Genomic DNA, 9,255 nt, shown 5'->3' with positions numbered 1-9,255 from the left:
GCTACATATTTTAATGCAAAAAAAGTGTCGACATATTCATCAGGGACGTGCATATGGTTTATCACTGGAATACGATTCTAAAAAACGGCGTCAGAGACGGCTGGGCAATGACAATCGATAATAATTTTGGCAATGTCACGCTCTAGCCGTCATCTACTTGGCTGGTACTCTTCTTTATATTTAATGGCGCTTTAAAAATAAATATATATACTTCATAAATAATTATTTAATGGCGCTTTTAAACGAATTCATTTTTATATTGAGTAAAAATGATTTTTAAATGGTGTAGTTGATAAATACTTTTTTTGAAATAGATTTATTGTATGTCTGAAAACATACTATCCATTTTTAATCTTTCCATAATTAGTGTTAAATTTAACAAGTTTTATATCAATTTTTCATAAATGACGCATAGAGAATGACCTCCCAAAAATTATTAACGATTGTCATGACCCAGCCGTCTTTGACGCCGTTTTTTTCGAGCATTTCTTTTAACGATTCTTTCGGCAAAAGTAAAAGCACCGAATATGAATTTTATAAACTGTGGTAAAAGTGGATCTAGGCGTATCGATGTTGAGGAGGTAGCAGAAATCGCAGGAGAAAGATTGTTTTTAATTTTCAAGTCTAGTGGGTACCAGTGTAGTACCACCGACTGCAGCAACCAGTTGGTTCGGTTATTGGGTACCATCAAGACCGTATTTTTCAGTGTGCTTTACCAAGTCCGCCGTCAGTAACCAGTTATTCGTGTTGTTGTCACCGTCTACGAAAATGTACGTAATTTATATTAAGTAATAAGGGTAATATTAATATTTTTTATAAATGTCAACTCACCAAATTTATAAATATGTACTTCAAATACAATATTGAGTTAGGTGTATACATATTAATTTTCATTAATTTTTAACAATATAGAAAGAAAACGGTTGTTGCTTTTTTTGACATACAACTTTTAATCGGCGTTAAACGGCCTATACAATTTTGTTAAAAAGATAAAAAAATGTCAGCGGCGCACATGTTTTTTTTAGGAAAATATTCCAGTGATAACCCATATGCACGTCCCTGGTGAATCTATCGACACATTTTAGAATTAAAATATGTGCACTTATAATAACTTTTGCCTTCAAAATTTTATTCGAATCACTAAAAGCACTTTGAAGAAAATTATAATAAATCGAAAAAAATGAAGACTACTCCCTTATTTTTAGGTGAGGAACATATTTTTTAAAACACCCTAAATAACAATTTACTTCCACAATATTTCACGTTAAGAATGTTTATATTTGAGATTTTATAAATGGCAAAGAGCTTTAAAAAATGTAGTGGAAATCTAAAAATGATCATAATTTACACAAACCACTGTAATAATATACAGGGTCTGGCAATAGAGTGCGTCGGGCATCTGTAGCTCATAGAATAGAAAACTTGAGAATTTTGTTTAAGTGCAAACCTAAAGTATGTACTAAGATGTATTTCAGGAAAATATTTTAACTTCTATAGGGTGGCCCAAAAAAGCGTGAGTAGATCGGGATGCTTTTTTTAAATGGAACACCCTATATATTATTGCATTTTTGGGTTCCTTTCAGATCATTTTACATAATCCTAAGATATGAGTAAATATATTTCGATAGTTTCAGAGATATTAATAAATAAATAAAAAAATATTTATTTTTAAGCCATAATCATAAAAAAAATATTAAAAATACTATCCCGAAATCAAAACTAATATTAGGTATTTACTTTAGATGGTCTGTATCTACTTTTCTGTAACTATTGTGATCGTAAATCATACAGGATGTTCAAAATTCTACGCCAAACTTTTTAAAATATAAAATAATTTTCCTTCGTTTTTTTTTAAATGGAACATCCTATATATTATTTCTTCAATAGATGGAGAACATTGAACATTTTTTGTATTTAAAATATTTCTAAATTTTTAACTGTTTTGCAGATATTCGCGGTTTTATATTTCATATGGCATATTCCACAGTAAATTTTTATCAAAGCCACCCAATGATTTTTCTCTCGTATTTTACCGTTGAAAGAGTCATATGAAATATTATTGCGTGTACCTGCAAAACCAATAAAAATTTTGAAATACTTTATATACAAGAAATGTTCATTTTTTAACTCTCCATCTAATAAAAATAATATACAGGGTGTTCCATTTAAAAAAAAACAAAGAACAATTATTTTAAATTTTAGAAAGTTTGGCGTAGAATTTTGAACATCCTGTATGATTTAAGATTACGATATTTATAGCAGCAAAGTAAGCCTAGACCATCTAAAGTAAATATCTAATATAGTTTTGATTTGAAGACTTTCTTGTATTTGTAATAACTTTTTAAGGAAAGTTGAAAAATATATATTTTTTATTTATTTATTAATGTCTCTGAAACTATCGAAATATATTTACTCACATCTTAGGGTTAAGTAAAGTGATATGAAAGGAAGTGAAAAGTGCAATAATATATAATATACAGGTTGTTCCATATAAAAAAGCATCCCGATCCACTCACGCTTTATTGAGGCACCCTATAGAAGTTAAAATATTTTTTTTTACATCCTCGTACATACGTTAGGTTTGCATATAAACAAAGTATTTTATATAAGAATTCTGGGTTTGAGATCATCTAAACCAATCACCAAAAATATCGAAAGTTGTTTTAAAAAGGGATATATGGTATGCTCATGAAACAGTACCAATTAGACCAAATTTAAATTAAAAAAATGCAAAAAGTAACCGGTTTGTTTCACCAACAAAAATGTAAACAACTTATTGGTAAGATAAATTTGGTTGGACAAAAATTCAAAACAACTACTTAAGGAATTTATTGATGAAATTAATTAATAATAATTAAAGTCTGCAAATTTATTTATTAGGTACTTTTTTATAATATCAAGAAGCAATCGTTATATGAATTATTACAAATAACTTGTAAAAACAATGTGTCAAGGTGGTTTAATTAATTATTTTTAATATTTTTATGACATAATAAATAATAGATAACCTACTTCATTTGTGATTAAAAAACGCATTAAATAAAATTAAACTTTGCACTTTTGGCTTTATAAATCCATAACGTTTTTTTAGCAAAACAAATAATACCTAAAAGTTAATTAAAATTTTAGTGGTAGTGCTAATTAGAAAAGTACGAGAAATAATAAACCATGCAAGATCAAAATAGCTTTAAGAAATCGTCCGAAATTCAAAATATTTTTGAAATTCTATTAGATTTCTTAATAGAAACCAATTTTGAAAATAACACACGCATCTGAAGTGACTTAATATGCAGTATTAACATCTGATTTTTCAAAAGTATCTATTACATTTAAAACAATATTCTGTAATACTGTATACTTGTAAAGAATATAAAACCGTAAGATACTGTTAATAATAATTTCTTCTAACGCGCTCTGGATTCAATGGTCGCAAGTTCAATTCCCGCCAGACGTACCAGAATAAAGTAATCATATTATGGAATTGGAATTTTGGAATTTATTAAATTTCCCAACAGAATAAAGTGATCATATTTTGTATCTTGAAAAAGCTCGGGCTATTTGCCACTGAAATGGAAATCTAAAAAATCTAAAAGTTATTTTTTGTAAAATGCTTTTGCGTTATGATCAAAAAAGAAACCAGCCACATCAAAATAATTACCGTCAAGCAAAGACAGCCAAAATTCAATTTATTTAGGTAGGTACCTATTTTTTAATGTTAATATAAATTGTCTTATATTACCAATTGGGTGGGTGGGGGGCGATTTCCTTATATTACCTTTACCTATATTATTAATTTATTGTAGGTAGACATAATGAGAACATGCATGAGATTAATACAACCATATACAGGGTGGTCCGAACTGTATTCCGGAAACTTCGACAGAATATTCTGTAGATAAAAATAAATAAAAAAGTTCGTATAAATATATGTCCTAAAATACAGAGAGATTTCGGAGATTTCGGAGATACAGGGTGTATAAGTTTAATTTTTATTTCAATTTTTTCCAAATAATTTCTGAAGTAACGCCAATATTTGGATGAAAATTGGGGTCTGTTAGTTTTTTGACATAAGAAACTTGATTTTGATGTCAATATGACTCCTACTTGTAGAGGGCGCCACATACATATTTTTTAACTGGTTTGAAGAGTAGGTAATAACTTTTCGTCCGTACCTGCGTATAAAACTACTGCGTTAAAAAATATACATTTACGACGTTTGCTACGTAAAAAAGATCTCTTGTTAAAAATCGCTATAAGTAATGGTTTTCGAGACATTTGGAATCGAAATTATCAATACCTGTCATCATTGACATAAATTAAACATGTTGACTAAATAGTTATTAGACTGAAATCATAAATTTGAAATGTTTTTGTGCCAAAAGTTCAACAGAAACTGTTTTATCATCATTTTTTCGCAGAAAAATTTATGAGTAATTTAAAAAAAAATAAAAGTTCCCAAATTTATTATTTCAGTCAAATAACTATCTACTCAACGTGTATATTTTTTGTCAATAATGACATGTATTGACCATTTCCATCCTAAATACATATCTTGAGAGTGGTTGCTCGTAGCGATTTTTACCAAGAGACATTTTTTTACGTAGAAAGTCAAGGAAATGTATATTTTTTCACTCAGTAACAGGTACGGGGTACGGAAGAAAAGTTATTACTCTTAAAAACAGTTAACACACATGTAGATGGCGCCCCCTACAAGTAGGAGTCATATTGACATCGAAATCAAATTTCTCATGTTAAAAAACTCTCAGACACCAATTTTCATCCAAATATTGACGTTACTTCAGAAGTTATTTGGAAAAAATCGAAATAAAAATGCAATTTCTACACCCTGTATCTCCGAAACTAAGCATTTTAGGACATACATTTATACGAACTTTTTTATTTATTTTTATCTACAGAATACGCCGCCGAAGTTTTCGGAATACAGTTCCGACCACCCTGTATAGGGCGGATACAGAGGAATTTATTTTAGGGGAGGGCCAAATAAAAAGTAATGTAGAATCATATATTTATAAGTATATGTGTAGAATATGCTTTTTAGGGCGCCATTTTTAACCCAAAAGCCTAATATTTAACACTCAAGGAGAAGAACACTCAGAATAAATAAAATTTTTGAAAAAGTTCTAACAATATCTATTTGGTTTATATACAAGAAATCTGTAATTGCATAAATCACTGCCAATTATAACGAGTTTATATTCAAACAGGTTAAAGTATTTGCGTAATTATTTTGTTCAATTAACTAAAGCATCAATTTAAACAGTAATTTGATTTCAAACTGGTAGTAATATTGTTTTTACAGTGATAATGCATAAAATAATGAGTCTAAGGCAATCATAAGTAAATATAATGATTCACGCTATAAAATTTCAATTTAGTGCAAATTTGCTCTATTTCGTAGATCTCTAGAAAGTCCCTTTGACAGTGACATTCTCTTATTAGCCTAGGTGAGTAATTAAACCACTGGACTAGAACCCTTTTCATATAAATATTTACATGATGGAAGTTTGCGAATTTGATTTTTTTTGAAAATTTTTATTGTTTCTGTATATTCACGAGTTTAAAGTTTTATAATATTGAAATTAAAAAAAGATATAAAAAATTATCTATCATTAAAACACCTCTTTGAAAATTATGTTTTGATATTCAAGATTTAATTTGTTTTCGAAAATATAAAGCTTTCCAGAAAAAAAATATTTATAAAAAATATACCGTATCATCGAAAAAAACGGCGTCAAAAATGGCTGGGAAATGACAATCAATGATAATCGATAAATCGATATTTTGGCGAGGTCAAATCTCTACATGTCATTTACTTAAAATTGACATAAAACTTGGCAAAATTAATACTAACTATATAAATTTTAAAAAAGAGTTTTCAGACACAAATTGAAAAATATTTCTGGAAAAATTTTTTCTCGTGTTTTAAACTACAACATTTAAAAATAATTTTTACTCAATATAAAAATAAATTACAAGAGCACGGACTAAGTATTGACATCTAGGGCTGGACCTCGTCAAAATTATCATCGATTGTCATTCCCCAGCCGTCATTGACGCCTTTTTTTTCGATCGTATGGTGTGTCATTTCATATAATTTGATTAAAAGCTTTGTTATTTGTTGTATCATTAAAAATCGCGACTAAGAGAATTTAATAAAAATACCCTGTACATTATTAAAACATATACAGGGTGTCTCAGATTTTAATGGGGAAAATTTAACAGACGATAGAACTTGCAAAAATAAAACAAAAAGTTCATATCAACTTGTAAGATTTAAAGCTTCCTTTTCGAGATACAGGGTGTTAAAGTTACTTAAAAAAAATAAAAAAAATTAAGATATTTGAAAAACTATTTAATCGATTTTGATATAACTTGACCCGTTTATAATACTTACTATGGGACTTAATTTGATGTAATTATAGATTTAAGTTTAATGGCCAGGGGCGGCGGTGGGTCATCACTGTTAAATTATTTTAAAGGAAAAAATAGGCACGCCACTGCTTTTTTAGAAGTTTAATATTATTTTTGGATTTAGTAATTAAAAATATGATTTTTTTGTCTCCAGACTTTTTTGTCTATCTTGCTTACTTCTGGCGAAAAAAATAAATTCTAATTGGTAATTAATATTATAATTAAACTTAAGCTTCAACTCATTACAAGTTGATATAAACTTTTTATTTTATTTTTGCAAGTTCTATCGTCTATTAAATTTTCCCGATTAAAATCTGAGACACCCTGTATTTAGAATGTTCATTATGCATTTCGTACTCCTTTATGGCTGTTTCAAAATTAGTAGAATTATTATGTACGTTATTTAAAAACCTGTATTTTTTTTCTTTAATGTAATATTGAATAAACTAAAGTCCATTGCGACATAATTTAATAATCTTTAATTAATAAAAACGCAAAAATATGGTTCAAACGGAACCAAGAAAAATATAGCCTCTCTATCTATCACAAGTCTATTTAAAACACAAGAAAAAGTAAAAAAAAATACAAATACTTTGACACTTTTTTTCCATTGCTTGTCCAGATATTCCCGGACTCGCTGGACAGGCTTCAAAACATAAGAATATTCAATATTGTTAAGTAAAATTGTATGAAAATGAAAACATTTATGAAATTAAGTAAGAATTTCGATAATCATGATCCTATTATTTTATTATTTCTATAGGTCTTATATTTATCTTTTCTCTTATTTTATAGGTCTTCTTATTTACCTTTTTCTAATATTAAATTTTTATAATAACTGCCATAAAATTAACTATAATATATTGACACATTGACTCCATTTCAACTCCATATATGCCTTTTTATTAATTTACGAATTAATCGTAGAAACTAAAAATGTAATAATATACAGGGTGTTCCATTTAAAAAAATACAACTTTGATATTTTTTATTTATTTGGGACACTCTGTATCTTGTAAAAATATTTTTAAATTGTAGCTCTAATAGTCCTTCAACGAACCCAAAACATACAATGTGTAAAAATCTAATCGTTTAGCTACAATACTCCGTGTTGTATGTGGTGAACAACCCTGTATATAGATCGGTATATATGATTTTATACCGATCTGGTCAACGGAACTGCGTGGTCTAGATTTTAACGTGTAAGACAATGATGCAAACAGCTTAATGAAAAATCAAACGTATTAAAACGAGATAAAAGTTGGATTAATACCATTTCTCCTATCTCCTATGCTCATACTGCCGGATTTTGCATCAAAAGTTCAAACTGCACAACTAGGCATTTACGAAAAATCTTCCATTTATAGTTGGAACTTTATTTTTCACAATTAGTTACTCATTTTACTACAGCTGTAATAAATTATAGCTTAGATATATTATCTTCATTTCAGAAATATATATAATATGAAAGTTTTTAAATCAGTTTATATTTGTCTACACACATTTTCCTACACACGTAAAAACCGGCAACACTGTATGCCGCTATTTATTTTGTCTTCCTGTCTGTCAATCGGTCATTTATATTTATCTCCCTCGCATGTATTAAAAACAGACCAGGCAGATGAAGTATCCAGGATGGTATAAATATCGAATGATCGAAAAAAAAAACGGCGTCAAAGACGGCTGGGGAATAACAATCGATGATAATTTTGGCGAGGTCAATCTCTAGACGTCATTTACTAAAAATTGACATAAAACTTGTAAAAAATTAACACCCGAAAGATTATTGTGAAAGACACACAAATATATTTCCAAAAAATTATTTTTTCTCGAATTTTAAACTACCACTATTTACATATCATTTTTACTATAATATAAAAATATAATACAACCCTCTTAAGGCTAACTGGCAGTAAACGCCGTTTAAAAATAAAGAACACAAGCCAAGAAATGACATCTAGAGCTTGACCTCGCCAAAACTATAATAGATTGTCAATCCTCAATCGTCTTTGACGCCGTTTTTTTTTCGACCGTATAAGTATCCTCATTTTATTTTAGGACGAAATTTTGCATAATAGTGATAACGACCTATTTCCTGTCAATTTTTTTTATGACATATTAAAATGAAATTAAGTGTTTAAGAAACGACCTTTAAAGTTAAAGTTAATTATTTTCCTTGCAATTTGACGATTTTATTTTAGTAAATCAAACATTTGTAATGGTACTGTTAAGGTCTTATACGTATATGTATTAACTATTGTATTTTCGTATATCTCATTATAACTATTTTATGATTGAGTTCGCATTGAACACTGGCAGCTAAAGATATTGCAATATAATGTTCTATAAGGTAATTTGTCAACAGTCAAAGCCCGTTTGGTCATATAACATATAGAAGTCAGAGATTCATTTACTTACTAAATTATTATAAAACTATTTATAAATAAAAAAATATATTAAAAAGTTTTAATCACCTGCTAATGATGCTAACATGGTTCGCGTGCCTAATGTTAATAAGTGTTTAGATGTGTTGTGGTGAACTAGTGTTTTACTCTGCTGTTGTAACACCAAAGGTTCCACCCCAACTGTATTCTTATAAAAAATCTAGTTGGTTAAAAACTCTGACGTTTTATATGGTACAACTATTTTAAATGACATTTTTTAATAAAAGAACTACATGTCTATACTTCACCAATTTGATTGCTCTTATTTTTCGTATAATTTAAGCCTTATCGTCGAATATAAATTTATTTTTATTAGAAGTAATAGAATTTTATGTGCAGTAAAATTCATCAACGTTATATCATAATAGGTCGCAGCGCA

The 9,255-nt window shown here is 28.3% G+C and overlaps 1 protein-coding gene across 1 annotated transcript in view; it reads left to right on the top strand.

Moving 5' to 3' along the window:
• The first annotated feature begins 606 nt into the window (after positions 1-606).
• LOC115887525 (putative fatty acyl-CoA reductase CG5065) overlaps positions 607-9,255 on the top strand; it is a 35,381-nt gene continuing 26,732 nt past the window's right edge. The window contains exon 1 of the mRNA XM_030906985.1: positions 607-770. The gene's annotated coding sequence lies outside the window, so the exon portion shown is untranslated. The remainder of the gene's footprint in view (positions 771-9,255) is intronic.

This window comes from Sitophilus oryzae, unplaced genomic scaffold (genome assembly GCF_002938485.1).
Source record: "Sitophilus oryzae breed Bouriz unplaced genomic scaffold, Soryzae_2.0 scaffold_576_pilon_pilon, whole genome shotgun sequence".
Lineage (NCBI taxonomy): Eukaryota > Metazoa > Arthropoda > Insecta > Coleoptera > Curculionidae > Sitophilus > Sitophilus oryzae.
The sequence above is the reverse complement of the archived record's forward strand: the minus strand, read 5'-3'. Positions and strand labels throughout refer to the sequence as shown.